Source organism: Henckelia pumila, chromosome 3, assembly GCF_033568475.1.
Source record: "Henckelia pumila isolate YLH828 chromosome 3, ASM3356847v2, whole genome shotgun sequence".
Taxonomy (NCBI): domain Eukaryota; kingdom Viridiplantae; phylum Streptophyta; class Magnoliopsida; order Lamiales; family Gesneriaceae; genus Henckelia; species Henckelia pumila.
The window spans coordinates 59,402,874-59,420,044 of NC_133122.1; the positions used below are offsets into that span (position 1 = coordinate 59,402,874).

A 17,171-nucleotide genomic window follows, 5' to 3' on the forward strand; every position below is an offset into this window, starting at 1 on the left:
AAAAAAAACTCTCTGATTGACTGCACTAGAAATCAATCAGAAGTTTGCGTAGAGAATAAACAGATATGATCTGTTAATTCAGATTGTAATTTTTCATAAAAATCACAAGCCGAATTTTCTCCGAAAGGGACAGAGGATTTCGAAAATCCTCTTGAATAATCTAACTGATTTTCGAAAATTCAAGACTGAAAATCACTCCAAATTTTCGAACACTGCAGTCCTATTTATAGATAATTTCTAGTTATAATTGTATCAGGACTCTAACTTCTTAAAGCCCACAATCCATAACTTAAGCCCAACAAGCCAAGCCTGTTGTTATAGAAATTAATATAAAATTCATCGTGACTTCGATTGATAAACTGATTTCACCAATGTGCACAGAAACCATTTCTGCATCTTTTAGAGTCAAGATAATTTTTCTGAATCCGAATTCAGTGATTTCCAAAAAATGTCCGTCCCTATGTCATTTTAGGAAATTTCACTCCCTTTAGTTAAGAAGTCCAACTTCTCTTTCATTAAATTTAACTCTTTAAATTTAACTATCTCTACGGGGTTTTAGTAATCCATTACTTGTGTAACCCTCAATGGTTCAGGAATACAGCTAGCCGTGGGCTCACAACTCCTTGTGACTCGGAACAACAATTTCCGACTTACCCATCGAATCATGGTAAGAGCGCCTAGCAACATCGCCCCATGATTCCCTAGGTATTACTGATAGTGCCTGCAAGAACCAGTAGATTTTGGTTAGCGTACAGTACGGTCCCTTCATCCATATATCCCGATCGAATCAACAACCATTGGTATATCGAGAGTCGTTCGAGATTCGATAACTATGCATAACATCTTGGAGATCTATTAGTGACATCGCATGTGTTACTAGGATAACCCATTAACCTAAAACACATCATGTACTCTGGCCAGAGATTCGTCATACTAATATCTCCTCAGATCGCATAGGATATCCACACTCGTAAGTATGTGGTGAATCCTTGACAACAAAGCATCGACTCCTATATGTGTCGTAACTGTACCCAATCCCGACACCTGATGACCCCAATAGAGTCGGTAACGAGTCAAAGTACAGTACTAGCATATAGAGTCTCAATGATGTTTCAAGTAATAAGGACTAATGGTGTACAACCAAAACCGCAGACTTTATCCACTCGATAAGTGATAACCACTTGGAAAGTCCGAATAGGGTAGTTCGATCATTCATCATATGAATATCCATTTGCATGCTTTGAACATCTCTATGTTCCATACCAATGAAACGTGGTACTCGGCATCGCAAATGCTAGTCTCAATCTCGAGCGATCCTTATCCTTATTTGCGGATGGCTCAATTGACTAGGAACAGTTTAGAATATACAGTGACTATAAGATGTGTTTCATGATAGCCATCCCCATGTGCTATCACATCTTACATACACTATAGTATATTCAAGGTCTTTATCAAAACAACAATAGTATATCATAATATAACAATATGAAGAAAGATAAAGTCAATGCCATTATAAAAGTGTAAATTATATTAAACAAAAGATTGTTTTACATAGAGTCATAAAATCCCTTAGCCACAAGTTGGCTAACCGGGCACCCACTCTTTCACCCCTTTGGTAATGCTTCAGATAGGATGTCATCAGTGAAGGGGCTTCGACGTGACGACAAAATTGTTGACAAATTCTCTCCATTTACGTGTGTGCGAGATCCTTCCTTCCAGGTTGGATTAGTGGTTTTGTTTTCGCCAGAGGTGTCATGAACCGTATGAACACTTGCTTCACCGTCTTTCTGAGTAGTATTTTTCTTGGTCTCCCCTTGATCTTTATCATTCACTTTAGACTTATCTTTATTTGGGTCTTCGTTATTAGGGTCAAGGGATGATGAGCCTTCAGTCTGAGCCTTTTTCTTGCTGCTTTTGCGCTTACGGGTTTCTAGGTACTGAGCAACTGCATCTTTTGTTGCGAGTGCTGCTGTGTTTTCCATTAGTGCAGTCAAGGCTTCATGGGTGAGAGTAATGCTTGGTGGTGCGTTTCCATTGTTATTATTTCCTTGAGACATTTTTGAAGTAATATGTGCTCTCAATGACATAAAGAACAATTTCCCACAAACGGCGCTAAGCTGATATAGCCAAAAATCACTTGTATATTACACATTGCTTCCGCCATGTCCGGAGTATCAAAGAATCCTTGTATGTTCTCGGTGGAGATTTTCAGTGGGTTGTTCCTACGTCACAAAACAAAGTCAGAGGAACCGGGAGTGTTCCCGGCTTAGGCACTCCGACGCTCAAGTCAGTTATTATTCAAGGAATAATAATCGAGTGTAGAGCGATATAGTGCTTAAAAAAATGTGTACCTTAATAATGAGGTAACTTGAGCTATTTATAGATATTCGAAAAGAAGTTTCACAGGCTAGAGCCTCTTATGTGCTTTTGTAGAATTTAGGGTCTGCTTGAATTAAATATATATAATATTTCAATAAGCTTGACCCTCATAAATATTTGGAGTGAACGTTAATGATTGGGTTCAGGCCCAGTTGAATTTTTAGGTGTAAACTGGGAAAAAGGGATTCTTGGATGATTAGTTCATACAGTTGCAGAAGCTACAAGATGAGGGCAACCCAGATTTTGTTGTGGAGGTGGTTTCCCTTTACTTTGAGGATTCTGAAAAGCTTATGAATAATTTAGCTACTGCACTGTGAGTTTCGTTTTTATCGTGATTTTTTGTCCCACTCTGAAATTTCGATTTTACTAACTTTTTTGTTTTATATTTTGTTTTAATTTCAACTTCGACTTTATAGTCAACAGCATGTCGTGGATTTTAAGCATGTTGATGCTCATGTTCACCAGTTCAAGGGTAGCAGTTCCAGGTACATCTTTTTGCCATATTTATTCGTTTTTTTACGGTTCACTCGTCTAGTTGGGGAAAAATACCAAGATTTGTTCATTGGCGTTCCTTAATACAATTCGTGTATATACCACTGTTTCATTAGTTAACTGTTGCCTTACTTTGATGTTTTGTGGGTTGGTTTAGTCAGCCAATCTGCATGGCAACTAGATCTGGTCGTAGTTTTGTTGAATGGCCTTTGAGTGAATAATTCAAGAAATTGTTTTCCTGGATTTTGTTCTTTTATGATCTTTTTATATGATATTTGGTTGAAATAACAGTATAGGTGCACATAGAGTGAAGAACATGTGTGTTCTCTTCAGAGACTACTGTGAGGAGAAGAACCTTGATGGGTAAGCTCATATTTGTCATAATGCATCAGTCAGAAAGTCATTCCAAGAAAGAGCCGTGAAATTGTTGATTGTCGGAGAGTTCTATTATAGTTTTGAATTGGTGAAGTGGTTAATACAATCAGCATTGAAACGACTTCAGGAAAATCAGAAAGTGCCTTTGTCCACTAAATGTGGAAATTAAAATTAGAGAATGGTCGTGTTAATTTGTTCTCATGGAATAAAATGTTGCTTTAAAACAATGTGATAACTGATAATGCACACCAACTCAACTGGAAAATTGGTATGGAACATAATAAAGAGAAAGGTCTTGGTCCTCTTGGATGCTAGTGTATTCGTTGATGGAGAAAATAATCATTTGGAAATTAGTATAATCAGAACCATATATATTCTCCACGAACATTTGCATGAGCTGTTAAATACTGGAAATCCCTATGCAAACAACATGCAATTTATTATTTGTTTACAATACATAAAAATCTTGATATTCGTGTCATGATTATTTATTTTAACGAATGTAAAGCTGTAGACAAAAGATAGCATCTTGTATTCTATTGTGTGGGCCTTTGAATATTCCCGAGCTCTGTTGGGAGGAACACGTTTAAGTACGGGATAATATCCAATTACGTCCTCAAAATTTTTTAACTTTCTCAAGAATATATTAACACTTTATTCGTTTTTAATTATGTCCCTTATTTAACAAATAGTTTCCTTAATATGTCCTTCAAACTAAAAATTGCCTATAATACCCTTATTCTAACAATTATTATTAATATTTCCTTTGGGCTCAAAATATGGTATCAGAGCTGTAACACCCGGTGTTTTTAATACGTAAATTCGCATGCATAATTAGAGAATTTATTTATTTAAAATTTTAGATTATGGGTTAAATATTTATGTGAATTATTTGTGCATGATTTAAATGATTTTCAAGCATTTAACCCATAATTAGAGATTTTTCATGATTTATGGAAATTTAATTATTTTATCGCGTAGACGGGACTGTGGACGGACGAGATGACAACTTTCTACCCAAATTATTTTATGAGTCTTTTAGGAGCCCGAAAATATTATTCGGAGTTTTTATTCCTCAAAATTATCAGTATTTAATTTTATATATTTTTAGGAGTCCGTTTTTATCCAAATTTAGCCAAAATATTGACTTTTAATTACCTTTAAAATTCCATAAAAATTTTATTTCGGGATTTTAAGTTAGTTATCAGATTTTTACTTATTATGTAGAGTTTTAATTTATATATTTTATATTTAAAAATCCTTATTAATATTTTAATTATCCTAAACCTTATTTTATTCTAATTACCCTAAACCTACCCCAAAATCCTACGCTCAAAGCTCCCAGCCGCCAACCCCACCTCTCCTTCATCTTCTTCAGTCGGTTTTAGCTCCAAGCCTCCATTGTTGAACGGTTTTTCAAGCTCCAAGTTGGTTGTCATCGCCCCGTCATCCCGGAATCGTCATCTACGTCTTCTTCTTTTCATTCCACGGTGCAAGGCATGTTTCTTTCTCTTATTTTTACACCATATCAGTGATTATACGTGTGAGTGTGTAGACATCAGATTTTTCAATGAGACTTTCAAGAGAGGATCGGTTTTTACGATTATTTGCACATGGTTCTTTGGTTTCTTAACATACTCACGTTTTTCTTGTTATGGGTGTGCATGGCTGCTGGTCAGAGGTTGCAGGGGGTGCCTTAGGGTCCCTAGGTTCATGTGTGATGGCTAGGTTGAGGCGTGAATGGGCTGAGGGGAGGCTGGTTCAGACTTGGGATTGAGGGAGTGCAGTTTAGGGTTCAGTGGAAGAGGGCTTCGGGTTTGAGGTAGGGACCATGGCTCGGGCTGAGCCATGGTGGGTTAGGACCGCCCAGACGTGGGCTACGTCTGGGAGGCGGCGCTCCAGCCAGGGGTGGCCGAAGCTGGCCGGCAGCAGGCCATGAAGGCCTGCTGCTCACGACCGAGGGGAAGACGGGTAAGGGGGGGATCGGGTTAGTGTTTAGGGTGGATCCGGGTCGGGTTGTTGGGTCCGGGTCGGGTCTGGAAAGTCATGAGTTATGTTAGTTAGGTCCGGGTCCGGGTTAAGTGAGTCGGGCTCGGGTATTTTTATTTTTAAGTTTTAAGTTTAATTATGTGTTAAATGGGCCTAATTAAATCCAAAAATTTAATTGGGTTTCATTTAATTATTTGAGTTGAATTTAATTGTTATTGGGCTTAATTAAATTAAATTAAGTTAGCCCGATAATTTTTATGGGCTTGGGAGCCCATGGAAGTTATTGGGCCAGTCTTTGGGCTTTTGGGCCCATTTGGCCAGATTGAGTTGTTATTGGGCCAAGTATGTGCTAATGGGCTTTAATTGATTTATTGGGTTTAGAAATGTGATAATGGGCTTAAGTATGTAAATGGGCCAGTCTCAGTGTAATGGGCCAGAATGTAAGAAAATGGGCTTGAGTGTTAGGGTCAGCAGTTCAGTTCAAACCATGAGAAATTGCATGTGTCCTAATTATATATTTAATTATTTTATGCATGAAAGTTATTTTAGTATTTATATGTTAGTATAAAAATTAAATTAAATATATATGAAGGACACATATTTTTATTTAAGTACATGCATTCATGAAATAATTTTTATGGCATGATTTAATGTTTAAGGTTGAGCAAGAAAATAATTTTATGTTGGAAGTTGAAGTAGTGTGACAATTTAAGGGGGCAAGCCTCCACATGTTAAGGACAGTTTACTGTCAATTTAAGGGTAGTTTACTACCAGCAAGAGGTGATTCGTCACCGCCGCGTACGTTGGTTTTAAGAGACTGATCAGTCGAACCTTTTAAGTTTAAGGTTACACTATGGATATGACCATGCGATGTTAGAAAAATGTTATGCTCAACAATGTTTATGTATTTATTATATGATTATATTTAAGATCAAGTTTAAATAAGATTTTAATTTATGATTCATGATTTTTAAGCATGTCCATTCATGTATATGTTATGTATTAGTATTTCAGTGATTTAAATTATTTTAAATCCTTGTTATGTTAGCATGTTGGGCCTCTAGGCTGACTACACTTATATGGTGCAGGTGAGTACTTAGAGGAAGATATAGTACCTACCGGCGGCGAGGACGTATGAGCAGACAGGCAGTGATCCCCCGCAGCCGTCGTTTGAGTCAATATGAATATTTTTAAGAATTTTTAAACCCTGTTATTTATTTATTTCTTTTAAGTCATTTCAGTGGCGAATTTTAATACTATTTTTATTAAGTAATTTATTGCATGCAAACTTTTAAGTTAATTGTTTTGACAGTATTTTATTTAAGTTTGACTCAGATATTTAAGTATAAAATGTTGCATTTTATTTAAGTTATTTTTAAATCTGTTTATTGTTGTGCATATATGTATGGGCATGTATGTACATTTATTTTACTTTGGATAAAAAAAAAATTCCGCATATATTATTTTAGAATGTTTGGGTCGTTTCAAGAGCCTAGGTAATTTTATTCAGACTTTATATTATTAATTAAATCAGACTTTTCTTTGTTGAGGAAGAGATTTTCAACAAACCATTGATTCAAATGAGAGTTTGAACCAGAAGGGTTTCATTTATATAAAATCTCATAAACAAGTGAATCTATTTAAAATAGATTCTTTACAAAAGAGACTTAGGTCTTTTATACTCTCTGAAGAGATTAAGAAATATGATTTCTAATTCTCAATTTTTAGAGATCACACCAGATTCCTCTAAACTCTCCGGAGATCTTAGAGAAATTCAAAAGACGGTACAATATTACAGCAATCAGCTGTATGAAATACCTCGGCAGATTGGAGAAATCCTTAAGAAACAAGAAGAAATTCTTATAACTCTAAAGGATCTTCAATCCAAAATCATAAATTTAGAACACATTTCTAGTTCTATGAAGGAAAATACAGGAGGAAGGTTACCACTCTCGTTTGGTACCGAACCTCTGTTACATCAGAAAGGTGAAACGAAAATGGTTCAAAAACCTTTAACTGATGATGAGATGATGATTAATCTTATAAAAGCAGTATCAGAAAAAAATACTATCTGATGACTACTTTAGAAAGATTAAATCTCGAGGATCTATAAGATCTTGCGGATTCTTTTGCGAATCTCAAAGTAGTAGATCTAAAAATGAATTCCCCTGAAGGTGAACAACCCATAAGGAATCCCCCTAGATATGTTGTTAAAACAAAAAAACCACATAGTGAGTTACATGTAGGAGAAAATTCACATCCAGCAGGAACCAGATCAAGAAGGAGTAAGATACCAATACATCAAACTCCTTATGGAAAAACTGTTTTAGACCCGATACATCCTTATGGGGTTATGTTAAACCTGGATGTTCTGGACTTTAAAAACAGAAAAGATCTCATAGATGACTGGACGTCAGCTATGAGAATTGCAGCATGGACATTGGATCTCAATAAAGAAGGATTCATTAAACTTCTAGAAATGAGTCTAATGGGATCTGTTAAGATCGCATGGGAGATGACTATGCCAGAAACTAAGGAATCAATCTTAGCAGGAGAATCCCTCAGCGAGATTGGAGGAAGAATGGTCACCCTATTTAAAGCACAATTCATAGGGGTAGACTATTTCAATAATCAAGAAACAGAGAAAAAGAAAGATATACTCAAGCTCTGTATAGCCTCGAATTACATGATATATGTTTAGTTGATGAATACATTATGTTATTCACTAAATACATATGAAATTTGGGAGTCGAAGAAAATATAGCTATTCAGCTATTTTTCGCAAAAATGTCAAGTCCCTGGAGAGAAATGCTGATTAAAGAATACGTTCCAGGAAATCTTGATACTTTGGCAGGACGAGCCTCTTTTCTGAAAGGAAAATTGGCAGAATGGTGCCATATGGCAGCATTACAGAAGAACTACAAGAAAATAAAGGGGTATAGATAAGCGTACACCTTTATGTTGCAGAGAAAATGATCTTCCAACGATCATTGGAAACAGATCACAGGGATTTAAAAGGAAGAAATTCAAAAATAATCCCTATAATAAAAGAATAAGAAGTTCTTGGAAACCAAGAACATTTTGGTCCAAACAAAAGGCCAGATCTTATAGATCAGGTAGAAGAAGTGGACCTACAAGAACATCCCCAGCAACAAGCTCATCACAAAGCAGGGGAAGAACACCATCAAGAAGAACTTTCAGAAGAACTCATACAAGAGCAAGTGAAAGTTTCAAGGATTGCAACTGCTGGACATGTGGAGCAAGAGGACATATATCTACAAATTGTCTAGAAAACGAGAAAAAAGGAGTTAAACTCTTTGAAGCAATACCAGATATGGATGATACGGTCTTCTTTCAAGATCTAGTCCAAGTATATCAATTTGAGGATATCCCCTCAGATGAAAGCATATACGAAGAAGAGATATTGTTTAGTCAAGAAGATTCCGAGGATGAATCAGAATCAGAATAAAGAGGAAGTGTTTTGTCATGAAACACATGAAAGTTTGGCTGGATTCTTTAGCCAAACCACGATATCTCATAATATGGTCCAAAGGATTATGAGAGAAAATCCAACGTTACAAAAGTACCAAGGATTTTCGGCAGGACAAGTAGAAAGAGTCTTAGGCAACCTAGGGCTTAGACAAAGAAGGCATCATTTGATTTACAAAGTATCCAGAAGAGAAATGGCAATACCTATGGAGTTAACAAGTAATCAAATAGAGATGCAGTTAATTCCTTTTGAAGAAGTAAGAGAGGAATTGCAGAAGCTGAAAGGTGAGGTAGCAAGAACGATGTCTTGGATTCATATTGGAGCAATCCAAATAATGATCAAGGCAACTTTTAAAGAAGAAATAGATTCACCCATAGATATCGTAGTATGTGATAAAAGAATGGGGAATATCCAAGATGCTGTTCTGGGTACGATCTCAGGAAATCTATGTGCAGGGAAAATTGTAGGAGTTATTTATCCAAGAATAGCCTACAATTTAGCTGACAGAGATTTTAGTCGAGTCTTGACATTGCACCAAAACTTCAAGGAAAAAAGATTAATAAAGGAAGGTAATAGACCATATTCTATTACTTATCAAATTTCATATGCTCTTTCTAATACTCATCACTCTGAATTATTCATTAGAAATGAGTTTATTGAAATTCCAAAAATCATTGGGAAAGTTGCTCAAGCAATATACCCGAAAAGAATCAAGTTTCCTTTAATTCAAGAAACAGACATTCAAATACAAGATAAATCGGTTCTATACAGAGACCTTAAAATAGAACCCCGAAGGTTATCTTTCCAAGGCGGCCGAATGACAAGTCGAAGGTGGGAAAAATCTCCTATTCAGGAAATTCCACCAGAAGAAAAGGAGTTTTCAATAATAGGAAAACTTAGATCTCCAGAAGGATGGAAAGAAGTCAAAATAGTATTCGAGATTACAAGTCACAGGAACCAATTTCCTTGTAACTCGATTTACTATTTAGAGCAGCATGTAACAGGAACTTACCAAGGATTAATAAATATTGGAGAATTGGAAGTTCAAATCTGTGGAATTCCAGGAAAAGAAGTGGATCAGCTCATTCTTAGCCTAGAGTTTCTAGAGGACCATAAACCATGGAAACGCCTTGAAAAAGGAATAGAGTTTATGGCAAAAGAAAAGACTTGGAGAATTCAATAATAATTCTACAAGATGGAAAACCAAGAGAATTGGATAAGGGACAATCCCTTAATCAGATTCGAAAACTCTGTTTACAAACAGAGAAAGAAGCAACTGTTGAAATTAGTAAGTCATGAACATGATTTACTAGAACGCATTGAAGAAGTGGAAAGGAGTAACCATACTCTACCTTCTGAGGCCTTAGGAAAACTAAAGGTAAATAGTCTTAATCGGATTACTGAGTTACAACACAGTCTGATAAAAATGGCAGGGCCATTTAATAATCCTTTCAAAAATGACAACAAGTCCTTTCTCCATATACATTCCGATAGGGATGTTGTATGAACAATATAAAGCTGAGTATTTTGCAGCTTATATTGACTCAGGAGCAGGAATTTGTACAGCAAAAAGAGGAGTTTTTCCTGACGAATGGGAAGAAGAATTGCCAAAAATTGCTGGACGATATTTCTCTCGAAAAATTTTAATTCTTTGCAAAGGAATAAAACAAGTAGAGATCCTTATGGGAGGAGCAGGTCAAACACCTTGGTACAAGGTAAATACACCACCAATCTATTTCCATGATACAGGAGCTGATATCCTGTTAGAAAATAACTTCTTACAAATGTTTAAGAAGTACACACAAGACAATGAATCAAGAAGACTTATGTTCACTACAATTTGTGATCATAAAATTATCGTTCAACGACTCAAGGTTGCTTTCTATCGACAATTGCCGATAATATTTCGCAGCCATCGTGGTGATAAAGGACAACTTTTCCACCCAAAAATTAAAGATCCAAGAAGGTTTGGAGAAACCATTTTGAAAATAACAACAGAAAAAGAACTCCAAACAGATGATATGGAGTTTCTCAAGGTAACTCTTAATCACAGAGATATAGAGTTAGAAAATAAGATATCCCTTGAAGATGTCAAAAAGAGGCTCAAAGAAAGTTACAACGAGCATCCTTTGGCATGGTGGGATAGAAATCAACTCAAAGCCAGTCTTACTCTAAAGGAAGGCAAAGAGTATGAATTCGTCAGATATAAATCTATCCCAATGAACATAACAGATCAAAGGGATATGAGAATGATTATCAAGGAACATTTGGACCTTGGTCTAATCAAAAAAGGAGTTTCACCATATAGCAGCCCAGGTTTTCTGGTCAGGAATCATGGTGAAATAAAAAGAAGAAAACCCAGGTTAGTTATTAACTACCAAGGTATTAATAAAATCCTGGAGTTTGATGGGTACTTCATACCCAGTAGAGAACATCTAATTAGTTGTGTACGAAATGCTAGAGTGTTCTCAAAATTTGATTGTAAGTCTGGATTTTACCAGATTCGAATGGAAGAAGGCAGTAAGAAATTCACAGCCTTCTCTACACCACAAGGACATTATATCTGGGAAGTCATGCCTATGGGATTGGCTAATGCAACCCAAATATTTCAAAGAAAGATGGATAATCTTTTTAATGATTATTTCAACTTCATGTTTGTTTATATTGATGATATTCTTATAGCATCAAAAAATATAGATGAACATGTTAAATATTTAGAGATTTTTTCTAAAATTTGAAAACAAGAAGTACTGGTTTTATCTGAAAAGAAAGCAGTCATAGCAACAAGGAAAAATGAATTCCTTGGAATTGAGATTGATGAAACTGGAATAATTCTACAACCCCATATTGTGGAAAAGGTAAAGAATTTTCCAGATAAACTCAAAGATGTAAAACAATTCCAAAGTTTTCTAGGAGTAGTTAATTTTGCAGGGATGTTCATAAACAATCTGGCAATGTACAGAAAGGTGTTCAGTCCTTTGTTAAAAAAGGATGCAAGGTTTATATGGACCAATGACCATACTAAAGGGGTGAACCAATTAAAGGAGATATGTAAGAATCTCCCAAAAATGGCTATACCCGTGGATGAAGATAATCTGGTGCTATTTACGGATGCTAGTGACGAATGGTGGGCAGCAGTGCTTACTAAAATCACTCCAGATGGAAAAATACCATGCAGATATTGTAGCGGTCTTTTTTCAGAATCTGAGGCTATCAGATGGCATTTCAACGAGAAGAAATTTTATGCAGTTAAAAGGGCTTTCGAAAAATGGCCATTATTTTTACTTGCTAAAAAATTCACTTTGAAAGTTGATAACACTCAGGTAAAAGCTTTCTTAAGAAATAAGATTAAATATAAACATGAGAAAGATAGGTTATTAAGATGGCAAGCTTTATGTCAAAATTATATTTTTGATATTTTTATTATTAAATCTCATGAAAATATTCTTGCAGATTTCGTAACAAGAGATGGAAGGCAGTGACGTAGATTCCATCATGAAAATGCAGAGGCATCTCAGGGAACACCTTGGGTTGCTTCAAACCGAGTTCAACCAGCTTGTCATAAGTGCTTATATGGCGGGCAGGTTACAACAAGCTGATCGGATCAAAGTATCCAATCGAATCACAGGATGTATGCAAGCTCAAACTCAACTATGGGCTGCTATTCAAGGGCCAATTATGCGTGCCATAGAGAAACCATTGGTTTCTCAAAAACAAAAAATGTTAAAACCATTGGTTTTACAAGAACAAGAAATACAGCCACCGGTTGTAAATCAAGAAACAAGCGCTAATCTATCATCAGCTTTTGATGAGGTAGACAAAGCAACAATCGATGAGGATAACTCATCAAGTCAACCCTCCGCCTCTGGGGTAAAAGAGGAAGAGATCAATCTTAGGCCCAACACTGACAAGGATAAATCTAAGATTGATACTAACCCAGCTGTCATTTCTCCATTTCAGGTTTATCAACAAAGATGGGAGAAATTAAGTACAAGAAGTGAAATTAACCCAATCACTTGCAGGGTTGATGTTGCAGGAATATATCCAAGGATTTGGCTAAAAAACAATGTCAATCCTAAGGATGTAAAGCTATGGTATGAATTTGGGGCTTTAGCTTCAGTTTATACAACTTCACCAGGCTTTCAGGAAATATCACAGCTACCAAAATGGATTCAGGAAGCAGTCCAAGAAACATGGGCAAATAATAATCATTTGTCTAGAGGAGATGTGCTCGAGCTATACTTATTTAGTGCAGCTCCAGAACCAACAGGAAAAGGATCACATGAGCCCTTTCATTTCATCAAGCTAAGGAGACCTGACATAAATAATCAAAAATTCTGTAACATGGCTCACATCGAAAGATGGTCAGAGAATATCTGTCCAAAATGTCCAAACCAGAAGGAGCCAGAATTCGGAAAAACCTTCAAACCCCGAACGGATCAAAAGGATTTTTCCGGGACAAGCAAAGGTGGACAGGAACCACCAAAACCGCGTTTTCCCAGGGGCCCACTGCAAAAGCAAAAGATGCCCCGACAACAATAAAGAAGGCATGTGAGGAGAATAAATCCAAAAGAAAAAGTCAAGCATGTGACTCCTCCACTAGTAAAAGATGTCATCAGGCATGTGACTTGCCCACTAGCAAAAGATGTCATCAATAATGGCATAAAGAATTCAAGACAGTTGTAAGATTCCCTGAAGTTTCTCGGTGAAACGAGTGGAACTTCAGCTATAAATACAGGCTCTTAAGGAAGCTGAAGACATCGATCATTCCCTTCAGTTTTCTTACAAATAAAACATTGTAATATTTCTCTTTCTAAATTTGTATTAAGTTTTACTTTTATGTATTTCAAGAACAAGGCTACTATGAGTAGCTAAACTAGTTATCTCCTCCTCTTCAAAGGAGGTTTATTTATGTAATAATATGTTGTCTGAATAAATTTCCTAAGTCTCTTGTTCATCCAATCTCATATTTTATAATTAATTTTATATACCATACGCTTTAAGGTAGAAAACAAATTAAGGCTGTGCTGGGTGTCGTTGAAGGAGCTTGTGCAAAAATCATCTGTTGCGACTGCGTGGTTGAGTGTGAGGAGCACTTCGTAAAACTCGACAGGTATGATCCGACGACACTATGGTCAAAGAGGTATTTAATTTTAATTAATCTTACGGAAGCATGATGGGCTTATGCACTATTTTAATTAAATAAGGAAATAAAGGGTAGAATGGGCATTATTTAGTTTTAAGGACAAATTCAAAAACTATTTAATGAATCAGGGATATATTTGAAACATGAAAAGTGAGAGAGATATAATACAGAAAATGAAAAAGATACAGGGACATATTAAGAAATTATTTAAGTACTAACCTTCATTATTTTTGTAGGATGAGGAATTTGACTTGCACAATACTTCAATCTTTTATATTTTTGTAGGATGCATTATTGTTCGTGTCATATAGTAAAACTGAGTAGCTTTGGTGCAGGTGCCTGTAGTGTTTGCAGCAAGTGAAACATGAGTACTGTATTGTGAAAAACAAACTGGAAACTATGATTCGGGTAAATATTTGGAATACTTGTGCTTCTGTATGATCACACCTTGCAATTTGATATCCCTTTGCTAGTGTTCTTTTAGCCTACTTCCTGAATAATGTGGTTTGTTTATCAGATTTTATATATCCCATCCTTTCAGAAGTTACTAGTGGATGCTCTTCCTTTGCCCACTTTTCCCTATCAATGTCTATCCATAGGCTTGCTTTGCTTGCATATATTTTTCTAAACATGTGTCCCATCCTAATACCTTTTCTTTACTGTACATAGATTCAAATTTCATATCCTAAAACCACAGTAATTTAAAGTAATTGCCTTCAATATGTAGCTGGAGCGACAGATCTTGGAAGCTGGTGGGACGATTCCCATGATAGCCTGAACACATCTGTTGTCACTAAATCCTGGCCGGTATGAAAGATAGCAGTTTGAGGTTGGTGATGAAACAAGTTGTTTCTTGGTACTGAAAATACGCAGAAGTTTCTCCTCCCCCGATTCGGTTAGAATGTTGATCTTAACATCTGTTTGTGTGTCTGTATGTGTGAATTTCATTTTCTGTCTTGATCTTATGTTCCCTCAGAAGTCACAACACACTTTCTTGACATAAACATGTCGATTTTACTTTCTTTTTTTTTTGTTCAGGGTGGGGGGAGTTTTGTAACTTCCCATAATGTATTCAAGAATGTGAGTCATGGGAATTGAAACTATGTCACTGCCATTTTTCTGTAGTACAAGGTTTTGTTTTTAACTTGTAATTGATGTGCTTAATTTCTGACATTAAAGTGATCAAAAATCATATGTTGTTGATATTATCATTGAGTAAAAACCTTTTCTAGTATATGAACTTTTGATTGGTACGGTCAAATTAAGGTTAATTGGAGACGAAATTTATATTTATATATATATAAGAAACGATTTTTCCACATATAACAAAAAGTCAAAAACAACATATTTAAATTTTATTTAAAATCACGTGTAAATCTTATTAATATATTATACTACATATAAGATAATATATATACCATTTATAGAAGTAAAGTGTTGGCTGAATAATGTAAAGTAATGACGACTTTATTTTTGCTATATTTAGAAAATGAGGGGCTAAATTGTTATAAATGATGAAGCAAAGATAGGATTTGATGGACGACTAGTCGGGTTATCTTATTTTTTGGGTTAAATTTTAATGGGCTAAGCTAAATTAGAACACATAATTGTGGTGCCCAGATACTTGTAGGCCCATTAAAGAGTTTGTTAAGTGTGGCCTTAACGGTAACATGAATGCTATACTCTAGTTTGGTAGGCACTAGGCAGGGTAATGGCCTAATGGGGGAAGTCTTTGCATTTACCAAAAAACGAAATTGATGATTTTTGTATTTTTTAAAAAAAATTAAAAATCTTAAACTTAAATTCTACGTTACCTTCTGTTTAATTTAATTAAGTCCAAAAGCATATGGATCGGAATTTTGATTTTGTTTTTAAAAAAGCGATTTTGATAAAAATTTAATATTAAAATAACTTATTTATCAAACACTACTCGTTATTTTTTTCATTTTCATTTTTATTTTCAAAAACCGTTCACTTCTGATTTTTTTCAAGTTTTTCACCATCTATAAATTTAATCATTAATTACTTTTAAAAATAAAATTTATTGCAAACACTTCCTGAATTATACGAAGTAAAACAAATGTATTTGAATTTAATTCTGAAAATTATCTTGACTTAAATCATGATTTTATCAATAATAAAGATTAATTCTGGAAAATAATTTATTCGATTGAAAAATCTACGTAAAAAAATTTTCAATTGACAAATTCAAACACGTAGCGAGTAATTGTGTTGCAAGTTTATTACTTTGAAATGTCAAAGGTTTGGCTTGACCGGGAAAATTAGGGACTCGTACTTAATTCGTTCCGTACTTACTCTTGCGGCATATACGATGTGTGTTCATAAAATATAAAATCAAATTCAATTGAGGTTTATAAAACAATAAATTCTATTGTGGTTTTTGGTAGAATTTCTGTTTTCGGTAATTTTTTGGATCGTGGCAAGGAAAAAAAAATCAAAAAATGATTTGCACAAAAGATAAAAGTAAGTGTTAGGAAAAAAAATAAAAATAAAACCAAACAAATTGAGAGTAATTTCGAAATATAAAAAAAATACTTCACAAAAATTTAGTTACATTAGAGGTTCTTCCTTTATTAATAGATAGATATATATAATCTAAATAAAATCAAAATTTTCAAATCATGTCAAAACTAAAAAACAACTATATCACAGCCTACAATTAGTAGTGACAAACGTTTTTAAATAGTAGAATATATGGTCATAGCTCCACGTTTCGATTTGTTTTTGCCAGCAAATATCGATGGTTATTAATATATGTTTGTATTTGTTTGCATACATCGACTTGAAACTTAGGTACATATTTTTAAGAGAATTTTAGGAAGCATTTTTTAATTTTTTTTTAACAAAATTTTGGAGTAGAATATATGGTCATAGCTCCACGTTTCGATTTGTTTTTTCCAGCAAATATCGATGGTTATTAATATATGTTTGTATTTGTTTGCATACATCGACTTGAAACTTAGGTACATATTTTTAAGAGAATTTTAGGAAGCATTTTTTAATTTTTTTTTAACAAAATTTTGGAAAATTTTTTGTTAAATAAAATTTGAGAAGTGTTTCTTAGAAATTCTTCCAAGCACTATCTTAATATAATCGAAAATGTGAGCTTGAATTCTACATTAGAGGCAATTATAGCATCTAAGACATGGCGTGATTTTCATTGATCATCTAGTTTTCCATCTCTACATCTTATAAATAATTTATATATAAAAAAATATTTAGTGCAGTATATTTAGTTAATTAAATACATGAACTAACTTTTCATGAAATGAAATAATA

At 34.7% G+C, this 17,171-nt stretch overlaps 1 pseudogene; it reads left to right on the forward strand.

The window, feature by feature from the left end:
* The first annotated feature begins 2,162 nt into the window (after positions 1-2,162).
* On the forward strand, positions 2,163-14,843 carry LOC140888806 (histidine-containing phosphotransfer protein 1-like; annotated as a pseudogene).
* Positions 14,844-17,171: the final 2,328 nt, after the last annotated feature.